Source organism: Carlito syrichta, unplaced genomic scaffold (assembly GCF_000164805.1).
Source record: "Carlito syrichta isolate Samal-C Ts95f unplaced genomic scaffold, Tarsius_syrichta-2.0.1 Scaffold308819, whole genome shotgun sequence".
NCBI classification, from domain to species: Eukaryota; Metazoa; Chordata; class Mammalia; order Primates; family Tarsiidae; genus Carlito; species Carlito syrichta.
Window position 1 is genome coordinate 349853 of NW_007252915.1, and position 19053 is coordinate 368905.

At 42.1% G+C, this 19053-nt stretch overlaps 1 pseudogene; it reads left to right on the forward strand.

Moving 5' to 3' along the window:
• Positions 1-709: 709 nt before the first annotated feature.
• LOC110596353 overlaps positions 710-19053 on the forward strand; it is a 22343-nt pseudogene continuing 3999 nt past the window's right edge.

Sequence of the window (19053 nt, forward strand, 5' to 3'; positions counted from 1 at the left end):
GGTGATAATTAAATGAGTTAATGCATATAAAGTATTGCAACAGGGTCTGACACACAGTAGACGTTGGCTATTTATATTACTACATGGTCACCTGGCCAGAAAGTCCACCATATTTCAAAGTGTCTTCCACAGAATGCAACTCCCTTAAGATGTTAGATTGACAGATGAGAAAAGGGTTCTGAGATCACATTGGGTGATTCCTAACTTTGAGATCCATTAAAGCCAAGATGGTCAAAGAAAGCAAGTTACTTTTGTTGAACCAAATACTTCTGATTTATTTCTCTGTGGCACCTCCTCCTTTAGTGGAGAAATATATTGTGAAACATAGTGTTAGACAAAACACATTTAAGAAAGAGCTGCATGATAGAATGGGCTGATCAACTGTGCTAGTGGGAAGGTGGCTACATTTTGATGGGTTAATTAGATCTGATTACTGGAAAGGACTTCTGCTCTGACGGTGTTAAGTGTCTGAATGTTACACCTGAACACCAACGCTGATGGTGTTGAGACACCATATGCGTCACCTATTCAAACCTCTCTGCCTTGAAACTCAGGTTTTGGAAGTGAGTGATGGGAGGAAAATGGAACATTTCATTTATTTAACATCCATGAAGAAGACATTTGCTTATGCCAGGCCTTTTTATAAACACTGGAGACATGAAGATGACGGAAACACCGCCCCTCTCCCCAGATGTCATGGTGTGGAAACATGAACAGATTTGCAACACAGTGTGACCATTGCTTTAGTAGACAAAGAAAAGGCCTAAGAGAACAGACTGGGGGAGAACTAATTCTGACTGAAGAAGTTGCTAGAAGTGACTTCCTCCCAGACCTTCCCTGTGAGGTGAAGAAGGGGTAAATATAGGTGGAAATGTGATCGAGGAGAGGGTAAGCTTTTCCCAAAAAATGGAGCATCGGGGAGTGGGACCTGAGAACCAGTGACCAGGACAAAGACAGAATAAACTTAGTGTTTAAAGACAAGAGCACATCAAGAGTAACACCACATTCAGAGATTACTGAGGCTAGGGGCATGATTACCAAGAGGGCCTGAGGTTTCCTACTCACTGCTACTGCTTAAGAAATCACTTAAATAAGCGACACCTTTTTCTGAGCTGTTTGGGTTTTGGCTTCATTTGTAAAATGTGGGTGTGGGGAGTAGTGTAGGTTTGTAAGACCCTCTTTGTCTAATATTCCCCGATTCCACACCAGGTTATAAACTGAGATCTACAATGCTCTATGCTCCTGTCACAGCTTTATCCTGGCCAGCCCTTTCTGTGAAATTTTTTAAATCTTTATGTCAAATCAACTACCTTTAACTCCCTAATGATTCGTTCTGTATCCTCCCAACCTCTTTTTCATTTTTCTTTCTCATCCCATTCAAGGGGGAAGATTTGAATTCAGAATCCCAAGTGTGGCCTCCCCTGGAGGTGCAGAGATCATTTATCTTCTGTTTACTGGCAGGAAGATTCTATCTCTAGCTCACGTTGTTGCCACAGAACACTGCAAATGCATGTGTTTCTGGTTCCTTGCTCCCAAATGCATTGCTTTGCATTTTTCCAAGTTGAATTCCATTTCATTCTTTTCCACCCACATTTCTGTAATCTCTTAATATTATGCATGTGTGCACCGCCTGCCCACACTGGGGTCTACTTCTTCTAGGCTGATATCATCTGAATGTTCTATTAATATTTTTGAAAGAACACTGGGTCTAGTTCCTCACAGCCCAATGCCTGGCCTCAATGATGGCACTTCGATCCTGAACTACCCTTGCCGACACATCCCTTGGCGAATGCGTTTTCAAATTCCACATGGTGCTTCTTCATCGGATAATTTCTCCGTTCTTGTGGATTTTCAACCTCTTGTTGTTGGATACTATCGTTAAAGTAGTAGTATTCAGCATTGCCATTTTAAAAATGAAAAAAAGAGAGAAGTTAAGGGTGCAACTGGCAGGGCAGGGTAGGAAAGAAACCAGAACTCGAGGTTTCCACCTTCCAGACTACGACAGGAGAGGGCATACCAAGAACTGTGCTAACTTGGTGACAGTACAGAAGAGACAAGGAGAGGGCAGTGCATGAAGAAGGAGTAATGTCGTAAATTTACTTGCTCCGACAAAGCTGCACGATTATGGTGCCAATTCATTTCTCAAACCTTGAGTATCTCATTCCCCTGGAGATGCATTCACAGTGCACATGCCTATGCACCTCCCTTTTCTTGAGCCTCCAAGAGGCCCACAGGGGTGCAGGGCTTATCCATTCTCAACAGTTAGAAAACCATGTTTTAATGAAGAATAGTGTTCAAAATCACTGTCGTCCTCACCCAGTTGGTCTAATAGTATTTATTTTTAGCTTGATTTCTGGAATTCTCCATTCCTCACTAGCCTTTCAAAAGACAATAAGTAGTTTCTTTCATGCACTGTTTTTTTAATGCTTGAGATCATAGGTTATTTTTCTTCTGTCCGTCTTTATGCATTCAGGATTTCCAAATATCTGTTAAAATGATTTACAGTTCTTTCTACTTTGTATCATTGTTATGGCTTTCTAGTTTACCAATCAATAGCCTGAATTGTGAAAGAGTTCTAAGAGTTTAGTTCATTATTTTCTGTGGCCGAATGATTACTCACTGACTTTTTCAGCAGAATGGCTTTCCTCCAGCATCTTCTGCCTCATGGCAATTGTACACGAAAAATCTTTATTCCTTTTAAGATTGTTATGCTAGCATTAAGTCATTCTGAGATTTCTTCCGCCAAGTATTTCTTCCAAGTCTTGACTGAAATTGGGTCTACATGACACCAAAACATCCAAATGAAAAAGAAAAAAATCAGCTGAACCACTTAGATGTTTCCTCACCAAATCCAGATGTTTGGCAAGTGTAGACAATACTTCTGGATAATGAGTGATTCCTCTTCCAATCAACACTTTCATCACACTGCTTTAATCAAAAAATAATTTTGAAGGCCTGACTGTGTGCAGTCTATAAGAATGGTAGGTTCTGGTAGATTCAACTCTTGTGTTGAAAGAACCTCTAACTCATTAGTTTGACCAAGGTTGAGGTGAAGATGCTTGTCCTGGGTGGATGCTTCATTGTTACCATGAAGAATTGTGGGTCAGGAAGTGGGAATTTATCCCAGCATAAGTAAATCCAGATGCAGAACATACAAGGGGAAAAGAATCAGGAATTTGAATCTTCCTTGGCTGTAGTATCGTGGTAAATCTTTCAAAATATCCACACTATTCCAACTTTTTCAGGCTGCATAATTTGCCTGACATGTCCCCTAATATAATTAAACGAAAAACACATATTTTGCATTTAGATACTAATTGTCATTTCGAAAGATTCAGAACACTGGGCACATGGGCACATTTCACATTCTCTCAATATTCCTGTGAGAAGGGTTTTACTATCTTAATGTATCAAATGATCAGCGTGACGCCTAGACAGTTTCACATAAGAAGTAGAAAACACTTTGATAGTAGATCTGAGTCTAGGATCCTAGACTTAAGTTCTCTTAAAGGTCCTAAGGTCCTTTAAGGCAAATCCCCACCTGATACTGATGCCTGCTCCCCATCTGGCACATTTGTTGTGTGGTTATTCAGGCAATTCTGGAATGTCTAGAGACAGAGAATGGCTTAAAAAAAAATTTCCTAGGAATCCATCTCTCTGTGGCTTCCATCCGCTGAAGAATGACTTCTCCCTTGGCCCCACAGAACAAGTCAGGTTGTCTTTTCACATTGGTAAAAAATGTAGATATCTCGCCCACTTTTGAAATTTCACCTGAGACTTCTCTAGCCACTTCTGTTTCTCCTATCATGAGGTCTTCCTTGGGTGTGTTTCATTTTCTTAAGTTTTTTCCTGAAGCATTCAGTGCAAAAAGGGCCATGCCTTCTCAAGGTCCTGCTTCCTGAGCTTCTGTTTCTACCTTGAGCCTGGCAGCTTACCATCAAGGTGGGAAAGAGGGCCCTCATAGGCCAGATGGAGATGTGTTCCACTCCGTTTCATCTACAAGTTCATCCTTACCTCACATGCCCACTTTTCTGACCACGAACAGAAACGTGAGTAATGTCTCCTTCCAACACAGCTAACCGCTCCTCACAGCAGCAGCCACTACCACCCACCTTCTCCTGGCAGAACTCCAGGACAGGTGAGGACTCTGAAACTTTTACACAGCGCTAAATAGGCTAGGAACTCCGACAGGTACCCCAGACCACCTAGTGATGGAAAGTTTGACCTGGCGGTTAACCATCAGCAGTGATTTTGGAACTCGGGGGTGGAGTTGAGGATCAAATTTATGTGCTCCCTCTTTGTGCCGGAGGATTGCCCCTTCTTCTCACCTGAGCATACTGAGGCTCCCACACATCTGTAGTCTCTTTACGGACCTGGCAGCCATTCTTGAGGCCCCAGTGGTGACTCCTCAGGCAAGAACAACTGAACTTGCCTCCCACCTTTTAGCCTTCTTCCAGATACAGCATAACATAGCATAGTCCAGAATTTAAAGTTCTCTGAATTGTGGTTTGTACCACTAGTGCCTTGGGTTTACAAAAAGTGTAAAATTTCTGCCTTGGACGTGTCTATAAAAATCTGTAACCTAGTTTTCCAGCTGAGCCAATTTCAAATTAAATGGTTCCATGTCAGGAACATCAACATCTGGAAGAAACTCTAACAGATCTTGTGATAAATCAGCAGCTGAAGGTTACTCTAATTCCAGATTCTCAACCTGGAAAACACTGAAGCAATAAATAAAATTACCACACAGATTGCAAATGTTATAAGGGTTCAATGGGAAAGAGAATGGAGGTGAGAAGGACAGTCCTACATGGGCAAAGGTGGCAGTGGAATTGCTTGAATGAGTAGATGGGTGCAAAGCAGAGGTAGCTAGACAACCTCTGTTCTTGGCCTGTGCCACCTCACAGCAGAACCTAGCACACATCACTGCATCCCCCAAACATATCCAACAGGTAATCCTGGGAGTGCCAAAAATATGCGTACATATTTTAAGAGATGTGATCTACGTATTACCTTTCGAAGTTGAATTAGAGTAGCAATGTGTAGTGTGATGTTCGCTCAAAGGGTAGCATTAATCAAATGAGTGTTAGCATTGCCATGACATTGCCTGACAGGCAGGACAATCAAAGAGAATGACCGAAGCATGGTTGCCATTGGAGGAGTGCAAGATTATGTTGAAGAGGTATTTGAAATTTGAGAACAGGGTGGAAGGACAATGACAATGAAGGCATGAGCATGCAGCAGAACCTCCAACATGCCCAGCCACGGCACACATTCGTGACAAGTTTGAGACGCATGGGACTGTGTGTGATGTGCACAAGGCTTCCCTCGCACAGCAACGGGTCCTGCAGTAGTTCCGAGTAATCAGAAGAGTCTGGATGCTATTGGCAACCACTCTGAGCACCTCTTATAATTGCAGAAGTCAAAAGGGACTTGTGCTCCTCTTTTGTCATCTGTCTATATTGACTTTTATAACTTTAGTGCAGTTTTCCCTTTTTTAAAATGCATACATTTTGGCACCCTCTGTATTGATGAAGACTTGATGGGAGGTGGTGGGAAAGAATATTTATATCACAGGCTACATGAGGAGTCTTTAAAATCCTTTTTAAATATCTCTGTTCATTCATAAGAGCTCCCTTCTGGGTCCTTGCTACCTCCCTTGTCCTCTCTCCCTGCTTCTCTTGAGCGCCAGACTTTAGGCTTTCCTTTTCTCCCGGGCTCCCCCTCTTGGCTGAGGCTCCAGTCCTACCTCAGACCACCCCAGGGGCTCGCTCTACTTTGTTTTTTTTTTTTTTTGCAGAGCATTGTTGCACCCTCTCAGCCTCTCATGGGTGGCTCTGTATCCAGGGCTCCATTCAGCAAGCAAAGGACTCTTATTAGAGCCCACTTGTCTTAGATCAGAGGGATAGGAGTAAGGGTGGGGGTGGGATCACAATTTTTCCCTCACGCACAGGTAAATTCTTTAGGACTGTATCTACCAAAACAGTAGTTTGTGACATTATTATTAAATATTGTTACAATGAGCAGAAGTTTGTCTCCCAAAAATTCATATGCTAAAATTATAGCCCTTCCAGGTGTTATTATTAGAAGGTGTCATCTTTTGGAGAGCGATTAGATCGTAAGGGTGACGCTCTTGTGAATGGGATTGGTGCTTTTTTTTTGAGTTGGAGTCTCACTCTGTCGCCCAGACTGGAGTGCAGTGGCCGCTCCTGGCCACTGCAGCCTCGACCTGCTGGGCTCCGGCGATCCTTCCGCCTCAGCCTTCTGAGTAGCCAGAATTACAGGCATGCGCTACCACGCCCGGCTGATTTTTTGATTTATTGTAGAGATGAGGTCTCACTGCCCAGGCGGGTCTCGAACCCGCGGGCTCAGGCCATCCACTCACTTCAGCCTCCCAAAGGCGCGGGATTACAGGCTGAGCCACCGAGCCCGGCAAGGGATTGGTGCTTTTATAGAAAATACCTCAGAGAGTTCCCTAACCCCTTCCACTAGGTGAGGTTACAGAGAGAAGATGCCATCTATGAGAAGTGGGCTCTCACCGGACATTGAATCTGCTGGCAACACCTTGATCTTGGACATCCTAGCCTCCAGAACTGTGAGAAATAAATTTTTGTTGTTTATACGTTTTCAGTCTATGGTATTTTGTTCTAGCACCCCAAATCAACTGGGACAAATGTTATTTTGGGGTGGGGGGGCGGAAGCTCTGATATCCATCTGTTCCAAAATATTTCTCTTTGGACTTGAAATATATATCAATTGATATTCTGTTGATTGTCAGTTTTAAGGTGTCAATGGTTCTTAGGCTTTGGCTTGCAAGAGAATAACCTAGTGAGGACCTCACAGAGGTTCCTGTAAAATTCTAATTCTGTGACTCTGGGAGGAGACCCAGGAATCTGTATTTTTAACAAATTCTACAGGCGATTCAAATATAGGTGGTCTGTGGCCCATCTTGGATGCTGTCTCCAGACTTACCATTTCTTCCCATTGTCAGCGCATTCCTTCCTCTCATCCCTCCCGCCAGATCGATTTTCTTCAAGCCCCGTTCTAATCCTTGTCGTTTCTCCAACGGTTGGGCTCTCCCTTCTCACTCCACCTCTTGGATAGTTTGCTCACACCAGCAGCTAGAGACCTAGGGATTTTTGCTCTGCTCAAGATCCTCCCATGGCTTTCCATCTCATTCAGGGTGAGAGTCCTCACAACTGCCTGCCAGGCCCCTGCAAGCTGGCCGCAGCCATCTCTCTGGCCGCGTTTCTTGCCCACCCTGCTCCAGCCTCCAAGGCCATGCGGGGGCCTTTGCATTTTCTGTCCTCTCATTCTCCTTGAACAGGGAAGTCAGACTTGCTAATAGAAAGGAGTCCCTTGGAGGTGGAGAATCATTTGGGTAAGAGAGCAGTAGGAAAGCTCATGTCTGGCCAAGGCCTCCCCCTACACATCGCTGTGTGACCTTGATGGCTTTGGCTCTTTCTCCACTGCCCTTATCTAAGAATGACACATGCACCCTGTTCTTCTGTGCACCCTTACCCGACTCCCCAGCTTAGGCACAATATACCAACTCAGTAAACGTTTAAGGAAGTAATAGTTTTAATGCTATATGAAGAGACTGCCCTGTTCTGCTCACTCGTGCTAGATACAGACTCTGCCCACTTGTGAGACAGTTGTCTTTGTCCTGTCTTCTGAGCCAGATCTCCTGGTTTTGTGTGATAGGGCCCATGAGGCCCCAGGAGTCACGATGAGAGAGTGTTTCTGGACTAGCACAAACCCATTCCAACCAAGGAAGAAATACAGATGGTTTCAGCATATCCTGCTGTTCTCTGGCTCCCAGAAACCTTCACTCCTGGCTGACACCAAGAAGCAGCTCTAGAAATATTTGTTGGGCTAAAGTTATAAGGAGCAGGAGAAAACCACTGATCTCTACAGAAGTCCCTTATCACATGAACATTCTGCCTATCAACAGATTTCTGTCAGACTCAGGGATCTAGCTGTTGTGTTTCTTACATTCTTATGCTGTGTTTCACTGATGCTAAGGACAATGTCTGCATTGTGCAGGAGACTTCACAGAGGGCATAAGACTTTCTTTGGGTTAAGGAAGGGAGGGTGATGCTTCCTTTGAGCAACTGGCCTGTTCTTATCTCACACACACCATGATTTCTATAACTGATTATCTTTCCCTCATTTTTTTCTGGTTTTGAGACAGCCTAGAGTCAGAGTTGCAGTCCCCCTGCAGCGAATATACAGGCTCTTATGGCCTTCATGTTTGATACCAATCATTTCTAGATTAATCATTAATCATCTTAGTGTCCTACACCTATTTTTCTTTCCCACTATTCTCACTTAAAAGAACACCTTTGTACAGCATGTCTTTTTGTAATATTTTAAAAATCCTTTTAGAATAGGGCAGAGTTTAAGTAAGCAAATAATAATCCTTTGCTTTAACAGGTGTTCCCACTATGCTCATCATGGCATCAGCCCTTATCTGCGGAGAATCCGGTACACTCGAGGGCCCAGAGACTTGGGACTTCACTTACTGAGGCAACAGAGAAAAAAGACCAAAGCACTTCTTTAGACTGGAGCTAACAAGTGGTACTAATGCTCAGAAGCCCACCCAGAAGCCTGAGAAATGTGGATAGACTTCCCAGGGATACAACTATTAAAAGCAAAATTAGTAATCAGTAAGACAAGCCCCGCCCCTTCTTGGGTGTTTTCATTCTGCAAATGTAGCTAGATGTCCAGCTGGTCCCCAACTGGCACAGCTGTGTCCAGCTGGGGACTTTAGTACTGCATCAGCCAGCAACTGGGGGGAGACATGCTCTGTAGCCTGACTATCTCTGCTAAAACATGCCATCTGCTTTAAACACCCCTTTGGTAGAAGGAGGCCTCCAGACACCTGATCTCATTCATTCATTTACTGGCTTCCCACCATGAGTCAGCCACTGTGATAGGAAAGTGTCAAGAACACAAACATGGGTGAAGCACAGACATCTATGAAAGGCAAGCGAAATAAGCCTGGTGTACACACAACCTGAATACGAGGTTAAAAGTGTGATGTGCAGAAAAGAAGTGAGTGTAAGTAAACTGCGACGGAAATCTGAGAAGAGGGAAGAGGTCTTTTTAGCCACAAGATCAGATAAACGTTTGAAGCATTTGTACTGCATCCTGAAGTGGACAAAACTTGAACACTGCTGGCCAAGCAAAGAGAGCAGTTAGGAGAAGAGATATGGAAGTGTTTGAGTGCAGGGTGTGTTTGGAGAATGGCAGTTAGGTCAGTCTGGCTGGAGAAGAGTGAGGGGGAAGGTAAAAGATGGTGGGAGATGAGAAAGTGGGGTTGTGTTTTAAGAGAATTAACACCATAGCAACTGTTAGATGGAGAAGGATATTCTGCTACTCTATCCTAAGCAAGAGATAACACTAGGAAAAAATGCCGGAGATAATTCTGATGTAGTGTAGAAAAAGGCACAGCCAAAAGGACAGATGTTTCCAGTCTCTGCTTTATGCAACCTCCTCCCTGTCTCTTCTGCTGCGTGCACGCTTTCATACAAACTCCCCAACCGTTCCCTTTACTTGTAATTGCCCCTTAAGCTAGTTACTCTCAAATTGTCAAGGTTAGTAGACATAGATGGTGACTTTTCACTGGAAAATCAAGGCAGCCTGGCTCGGTGGCTCGGCCTGTAATCCCAGCGCTTTGGGAGGCTGAGGTGAGTGGATTGCCTGAGCCTGTGGGTTCAAGACCCGCCGGGGCCACTTGGAGAGACCTCATCTCTACAATAAATCAAAAACTAGCCGGGTGCGGTGGTGCACACCTGTAGTTCTGGCTACTTAGAAGGCTGAGGCGGGAGGATCGCCAGAGCCCAGCAGGGCAAGGCTGCAGTGTCCGGGAGTGTGCCACTGCACTCCAGTCTGGACAACGGAGTGAGACTCTAACTCAAAAAAAAAAAAGAAAGAAAGAAAGAAAGAAAAACATCAAGGCAATTATGCAAAGATTATGTCGGTGCAAGAAAATCTAAAGAATTCAGATCAGTTTTATTGCTTGTACATTTAATCAGTAACTTAATTACTTCAGATCTTCAGTTCTTTCTAAGCAGAAGCTGAGTGCTTGAAAACATGTCCTCCATCGTTCCTGAATCGAATTGAGAAGCAGCTCTGGGACAAATGTGGCTTTGGGCCTCCCTATAAGAGGTTGGCCACCGCTGGACTTAGGATGGGTCTCATTCCTTTTCCTCTTAAAAGTTGATAGCCAAGTTTATTCTGAGTTTTTCACTTTTCTGTGTCTCCTTTCTGCATGATCAGGGAATCTTGGGTGTGAGTGGAGCTTAAATCCTCAGAAAGAAAGCTCACGTCTCTGAGTGGCATCCCAAAGCAGCGCTTATTTCATCAACACTGTGGCCAATACAGATTCTCAGACTTTAGCAGCCCTGGCCGTGGCTCAATTTCCTGCCATGCCTCCACCCGATTTCCCAGTCATTCAGAATGACTCGAGTTCCCCAGGCATGCGCTGTCTGCCACGTCCAGTCGTTTACACATGTTATTCCCCCATGTCTAAACAGCCCTTTCCTGCCCTTCCTAGCTTTCTGAGTCCTCCTCGTCCTTTGAGGTCAGCTCACCTGTTACTTCTTTGACCTGCTAACTCCGATGCCTGTTCTAGGGCATCTAGGTTTATCTCTATCACAGAACTTCATTCATTCTTAAATTGTTATTATTGAATAACTATCATATACTATGCTGGGTCCTGCCTACATAAAAAAATAACTAAACAGACCAAGACCCTGCCAGGAACACGTATATGAGGTCAATCTATTAAAAATGCTGATGAGATCCAAGGCAGGCACCACAGTGAGCTGTATTGAACTCCTGGCTTTCTTTCCTAATTCTCCTGCTCTGCTCTGAGTTTCCCAAAGGCGGGGAGTTAGCCCAGTGTCTCTTACTAATCAGGTGTTTACTAAATATTGAAATAATAGCAGGAAGTTGACTACTAATGAGGAAGACTCAGGTTTTTTCAGGACTTTTGGAGTTACAGTGAGGTGTGCAGTTATTTGCCTGAGGTACCATTGAGCTACAGTCACTTGGGATTTACAAGGGACCTTAAGAACAACATGACTATACATCCTGGTTTGCCTGGAACAATCCCGATTGACAGCTTTTGGTTGGACATTCTGTCTGAGTTATGGTTTATTCAAGATTTTCCCTTTTTTCAATGATATGTTATAATTTTATTAAAGTAGGCTAGGATGGGTTTGGAAGACCTAAATATACTTTTTAATTTTCAGATTCTGCCTTGGTTGGTGTCATGTAGTAGTATGTGAGAAGCATGGTTAATATACAGAGTTCTTACTTTAACACATGGCAAAATCTGAAGGACACTCACTAGTGATAACTTGTTTCACTTTTCCTGATCATTCTTGGCACAAAGTAACTTGAAAAAACCACTTTCAAAGGACAGTTTGCAAGATGCTTATTAATAAATCAGTGCCCTTGGACACTCATGTGGCCAAGGACACCTCTGGTCTTGGGGGTAGGGGAAGAAGTATTCATAGTCACTGCCCTTGCTAGTCACTTGGTGTACCAGCCAGCCACTTGGTATACCAGCCAGTACCAACTGTGGACTGTGCCATGGTTTGAGATTCTTCTTTTTTTGAGTTGGAGTCTCACTCTGTCGCCCAGACTGGAGTGCAGTGGCCGCTCCCAGCCACCGCAGCCTCGACCTGCTGGGCTCCGGCGATCCTTCCGCCTCAGCCTTTCGAGTAGCCGGAATTACAGGCATGCGCTACCACGCCCGGCTGATTTTTTGATTTATTGTCGAGATGAGGTCTCGCTGTGGCTTGAGATTCTTAAAACTACTAGCCAATGACAGAGAGTCATCTAGAGACAGTAGAAATATGGGAAATCATTGATCAGGTGCTAGGAAATACGTGCATGAACTATAGCTAAATAGCTTTGTCATAGAGTAACAAAAGAACAATCTGAAGTTTTGTGTTACAGTGATTTTGTCATTTATTATGTGGTATAAGTCTACAACTATTTATTTTCTTGTTCGGCAATACTTTTTTTATTTTGCAGGAAGTCCTCTGAGTAGAAGACAGTTTAAAAATGGAATTGCAAGTTTAATGAAGTGCTACAAACTAAATTTGTGTCTCAAGAAAGATGACGATGGATATAAATTTGCAAAAAATTTTGTAAAAATTTACTGTTCGTTGTGGGGAACGACAACCCAGGAGGTCCAGAAAACATAAATCTGCTGAAGAAATACCAGCATCTATCTCAAAAGTTTGTTGTTAGTTTAAGAAGACTATGTCTTCATGATTTAATACGTTACATTCAGAGAGTACAATTATACAGCACTCTGTGAAACACGAACTTTTACTTTGAGCAAATGGTTCTTCTAAATTAATGCCACTAAAATTTTTTCAACGTCTTCTTATTAATTTGTGAAAAATAAAGTGATAGTTTATTAGATATGATTAGATGTGCTTTGTAATGTGGCTATTCACCCTGGAATGAAAAATGTCAACTCTGCCATTTTCTTTTTGTTCATGTGTACTTATCATATGGGAAATGTCTTCAAATGCAGGTTTCCTTGTAGCAATCATTTTAAAAAATCATTTGTTCCTCTCAGGAGAATTGATTGAAATAAATATAGATATTATAATCTCTATATGCAACTAACCCAAGACCAAGTAAACTGAAATCAGTTGACAGTGTAATGAGGGTATATAGTCACTGCCACCGATGTGTGTATGGCAGAGTTGCCATTTTTTTTCCTTAGAGTTTCTTGACTATTAAATATAGACGGCCAGACATTCGGGTTGAACAAAAATGCCAATATCAAACAATATCTTAACTATTCATGGATATTTTAAAGATAAATAATAAGGATAGTGACTTTTAGATAAGTAGTAAATCTAACCATACATTTTAATACTGTCTAGTAATAATCCACTTTGGAGACCTCTGTCACAAACGACTGCTATCTTCCTGGTTTGGGGATTCAGTTTCATTCCAACAGGCAAGAGTGCAACCTTAAGTAAATTAATTCCTTTGTCACTATGTTTCTTTATCTGTAAATTGGGTATAATAATAGACATCTATGCCATAGAGTTTTTATGAGGATTTAATGAGTTAGTATTTGTAAAGCAGTTAGAAGGGTCCCTGGAGCCTAGTAAGCAGTAAGATTTACATTTGTCACAATTTTTGTAATAACAATAATTATTGTTATCTAGCATATATTTACTGAGATATCTGTCAAGTCCTGTAATTACCTGAGGAATGATTAAGTGCTAGGAATAAAAGAAAGGTTCGCCATGAAATGACTGTGGTGTCTTCTGGATGTATGGGAGGACCAGCCATATTTTCTTCTTCACAGTCTGCAAGGTTGGTGGAAAAGTCCTGGGTCCTGAGAATGCCATGGAACTAGGTACTGTTCCTGGCATAACCACCAGCTAACCTAAAACTCTCATCCCATGAAATGGAAATGCCTGCTTTGCAAGATGAGTAAGAGAGAATTATATCAGACCATGGGTGTAAAGAGGCTAGCAGAGTGCCAAGAAAATTTAGGTTCAAAGACATTTAGAAGAAGTTTGAACTCATGAATTCCATTTTTTTTTTCTACCCTGGTCAAAACTAGTTTGGTCATTTCTAAAATGGCCAGACCCTTTGGCAGGAGTAGCTGAGAGAACAGGAAGGCTAGAGGTGCAGGTCTTTATGGGCTCATGGTGGAGGTTATTCCAGGAAGATTTCTCAAGTTGTCATAGCACCATGGGTTAAAGGAAGAAAAATATTAATGTTTTATTGAATTACTCCTATAGGTCAGATCATGTATCACTGCTGTGACCTAAACAATGAGCCGGTGCAGGAGGAATGCACAGCTGAGACTGATGAGATAAACCTTCTACAGGCCCGGCTCCTCCAAGACCCAGTAAATTGCTTCCTTTATTTAATTACAAATTAATTGAAAACACTCCCATGCTGATAAAACAATACTAGTCCCTGGTTTGTTGATAATAGCCTAATCCTCCTGTAATAGTCCCATAGACACCATCACATGATTATGTCATCAATTTTACACTTGCAGGGTCTGGATAAACATGGCTGCCTGAGGTTCAGGAAAAGGATAGGCACACAGAGAGGCATGCTTTAGGAAGGATAATTTGAAGGCAAGTTTGGTGTCAGATGGTCCTGGGTTGATTTCCAGTTTTGCCAGTCACTAGCCAGAAAGCATTCTGAAGCCCTGGGAGCACTTGAAGATTAATAAATGCATGAAAAGAATGAGTACTGTGCTTGTCCTCGAGTGAGGAATTCATCAATGTTAGCTGAATTCTTTTTTCTCTTCTTATTGATGCAATTAGGAGAATCATGCTTTATTATTAGTTAAGAAGGTCATCTTAGGTCCAGGGGTCCAGTAACTATAACGATGTCCTCTCCAGCATCCAGAGCACCTTATCCATCTGGTTGTCTGAACCTACTGGGACAATTTCCAACCTGTGGTCATTCCTTCCTTCCTGCTACAAGCTTGCTCATGCTGGATCTCCAGACTTTCATACCCTTAAAGAGTACGAAATGGATCCCATTGTGTGAGGTGGTAACCAACATTACCCTCTCCCCAACACTGCTCCTTTCTGGGTAAAACAACTGGAAAAATATCATTGAAATTAAGGACAGGTACATGTAGCATCAAATGAAGTAGCATTCCAAAGCATCGAACTCACTTTGTTGTAAATTATTATTTTTTAAATCATGTTTTGTAGAGACAAGGTTTGGCTATGTGGCCCAGGCTGGGTTTGAAATCCTGGTGTTAAGCAATCCTCTTGCTTTCGTTTCCCAAAGCCTCATGCTGGGATTACAGGCATGAGCCACTGGGATTACATCATGCTGGGATTACATCATGCCGGGATTACAGGCATGAGCCACTGCACCCAGCCTCACTTTCAAAGAGCAAGTAAAAGTGAGTTAATAGTAGAGTTCAAAGGGTTTTGGAGGCCAGGCCCTTTCACTAAGACAGGGTATATGGTACCCATTAAAGTGAGTCATCTCTCTCCATTATGACTATCAGAATAATACAATTTTACTTCTAGAAAGAGTAACTTATTTTCATGCACTTTTAGATAAAACAGAAAGTGAGATGCTGTACCTTTGTTTCAGTGGTTGAAATCTTGAAAGTGGGGCAGGAGAAAACTAGACACTGGATGGGCCTCTCACAGTTTTCACTTTAAAGAGAAAAAAAGGAAAGGGACATGGCATGTCCACAGCGCAGAAAGGTGCATTTCTATGAGATTGGTGCAGGGAACTCTGAGGATTCATAGTTTCTGCGTTCTCAGGCCAGTTCCTAGTCTCCAGCCCCAACCTTTAGAAAAAGGCCCAAGATAGCAAGAAAGGCATGGAATTAAGTCTTAGTTAAGTATTGATGACATTTTTGCAGGAGTCATTTTTGAGATTGTCTAGAAGAAACTGAGCCGTCTAGTAGATACAGTGTGGGAGTAGTCAAGTGTGGGGAGATGACAGTATTTAAGTAAACCCTCAGTCAAACACGTTAAAGCAGGAGTCAAAGGACTTATGGAAAATATGTATACCTGGGGGCAGAAAGAATCATTTGCTCCCTCCGCCTCTGCTTTCCGCGTGGCTTGCCTGACTCTTCTCTAGGCTGTGGGGGCCTTGAAGACAGGTGTGGGTCTTCTTCATTTGAATTGTCTTCACCTCTTAAAGATCTGACACATAGCAGAAAATCAGTAAATATTTGCCATATGAAAGAGCAAGAGAGAAAGAGAAAAAAGACCAGAAAAAAACTAGAGACCCCCAAAGTCTTCCAGTCACAAAAAATGTGTTTACTTCAAATTTAACCAGAAAGTAAAAGCTGATTTTGCATGTTCTGTAATCAAAGATACAAGGTTTTTGGATTTGAAAGTTGATAAGCTACATGTAGACATCACTAGAATAAAAGTCACAACAACGTGCAGCATAATGCAAACAATGGTTCACCGAGGTGAAGATAAAGTAAACTTCTCAAATTCAAAGCATGTTTAGACCGAGCCTATCCCTATTACCCTGATTAACTAATTTGTTGTATTGAATAAGATCATCTAATTGGTTGCGCCAAGATAAAATATTGATGGCAGAATTCAACAATCCAGATGTCTTGCTAGATCTCCTCTTGCTAAGATCAGAGAAACCATCAGATACATTTTTTATTTGTCTTGCTAATAATTTCAAATACATTAGCGTGTAGATGTCAATGCTGGGACTCAGACCAAAGTGTCATACTGGTCAACCAAAAAGAATAGGTTTATATCAATGTGTGAGCCACAAGTATCTTAACATCTGTGTTGTTTAAAGAAATACACGAGCTCACATAAGTGAAAGATCAAAGATTAGGGTAGACTTCAGAGTTGGGTCATCCGCTGGCTCAATGTGGTCCTCAGTGATGCTGGGCATTCTCTTCGGCTGTGCTTTCGGCTGTGTCAGTTTCACCCTAAGCTGAATTTCTCTCATAACTGTGAGATGGTTGTTGGTAGCAGTTGGGTCTCCTTTCCTTTTTCATATCTAGCTGCAGAGGGAAAGACCTCCTTCGGCTTTCTTTTAAGAAAACCTTTTCCCCACACCTCCAGCAAATTCCTCCTCACATCTGATTGGCTAAAACTAGGTAATATATTAATTTCCGAATCAATCACTAGTAAGGGGGTGAGATTTCTCTAGATACATGAGGCACACCCTTGGAACTGAGGGTAGAGGTTTCCTCTCCTGGATCATAGACGCAACGTGAGAGAAAGACCTTAACTTGGGGATTTTCTATTTGAAATTATGAGACTGAAGCGCTACCTACTGCATTAATGAGGCACCTTCTGTTTGGAATCTTAAAAAGTGGGGTGGACATGAATGCTGAGGTGGCAAATGAGAAAGTCCATCAAAGGCAGAGCCATACCAAATATACATTTTGACAGCATGCTAAGTGGCCGCGAGTTACAATAGATATCTGATTAAAATCAAAGCTCAAGTCAAAAGTGGACACACTAGAGTTGACTTTGACTTTAAGAACAAATTGGAAATTTTTAAAAATATTATTACTTAAAACATTGGCTCATAACCACAAGAGGTTGAAGGGAGAGCTATATTTGTTGGAAACATATGTGCAGAAGGATTGCCTCTCACTCTCGAAGCAAATGAACTGAAGCAGAAGAAGGCTCTGAATCCTTGGAAAGATGACAGAAAATTTAAAGCAATAAGATGATGGATGGTGTCATTGTTTCATGCGTGGAGCAGAACTGTCTTTGAGGCACCAAACTTAAACTTCTCAGAAACATCCTGCTGACCAAGTAGGAGAGCATCACAGAGTAGTCTTTTAAGAAGTATCGCATTATAGGCCATTTCCTTGTGAAGCTATGGTGTAACCATGTGCTCTGAGGGCTATGGCCAGGCCATGTTTTCTTTTTCTTTTTTAAATTTTATTTTAAAGATGGGTGCAATTCAGAGTTAGGTATACAAATGTTCATTATGCAGTTACCCTTGTTGATGAGGTGTGCCCCTCCCTTCCCTACCAGTTTCCCTCACCTGCCAATCCCACCCACCCCCCTTCCCTGGCAATTTCCCACTACTGCCAATCCCTTTCTTATAGTATTATGATAATTGTTCAAGGCCCACTTATGAGTGAGAACATATGGTACTCTGTTCTTTTTTTCTGTGATAGATCACTGAGTATGATACTCTAAATCCATCCAAGTCGCTGCGAAGTCCATATGTTTGTCCTTCTTTATGGTTGCATAATATTCCATTGTGTATATGTACCACATTTTAAAAAATTCAGTTTAGCTTCACGGGCCACATGGTTGGTTCCACGCTTTTGCTATTGTGAATAGAGCTGCAACAAACATGTGTGTGCAGATATCTTTTTGGTAGAATGACTTGAGTTCCTCCAGGTATATTCCCAGTAGGGGGATTGCTGGTTCATGTGGAAGGTCAATTTCTAGTTCTTTCAGAAATGCCCCACCATCTTCCAAAGAGGTTGCACTAGTTTGCATTCCTACTAGTAGTGTAGAAGCATTTCTTTTTCTCCGCATCCTCGGCAGCATCTGTTGTTTGTTTTATTAATGAAGCAGGTCACGTTTTCTTAAGCTTTGGCCCACCCCTCTACCTTGGGTAAGTGAATCTCCTCTCTCTCTTTCTCTCTCTCTTTCTAATTTTCTTTCTAAATAAACTATATTTTCTAATAAAAAGAGAAATACTGCATTATATATACTTTTGGTGGGACATAAGATACTACAGTCTAGAAAAATGTAGACAAAAGTGATTTAGAGGAGTCAGACTTACAAAGCCAGGGTGGCAATGTATTTTGCTTATATTTTCCTTTTTATATACTCACAAGACTGATTGTGATGTAAAAAAAAGATACCTTAATTACTCTAAAATAGACTTTTTAAAGTATAAATAAACATTCTAAAATAAGAAAAACATGTTGGTGGTTTAAAAGTCTGAAACAGCCACATTAAAAAGTGGGCAAAAGACATGAATAGACATTTCTAGAAGAAGATATATGGGCAGCCAATAAACATGAAAAATGCTCAGCCTCACTAATCTTCAGAGAAATGCAAATCAAAACCACATTGAAATACCACCTAACCCCTGTAAGAATGGTCATCATTAATAAAACAAACAACAACAGATACTGGCAGGATGCAAAGAAAAAGGAATGCTTCTACACTGCTGGTGGGAAGGCAAACTAGTGCAACCTTTTTGGAAGACAGTGTGGTGATTTCTGAAAGAACTAGAAATTGACCTTCCACATGACCCAGCAATCCCCCTATTGGGAATATGCCCAGAGGAACTCAAATCATTCTACAAAAAAGATTCCTGCACAGATTGTTGCAGCTCTATTCACAGTAGCAAAAACCTGGAACCAACCATGCTGCCCATCGAAGCTGACTGGATGAAAAAAATGCGGTACCAGCCGGGCTCGGTGGCTCAGCCTAAAATACTGCGCCTTTGGGAGGCTGAGGTGAGTGGATTGCCTGAGCCCACAGGTTTGAGACCCGCCTGGGCAGCGAGACCTCATCTCTACAATAAATCAAAAAATCAGCC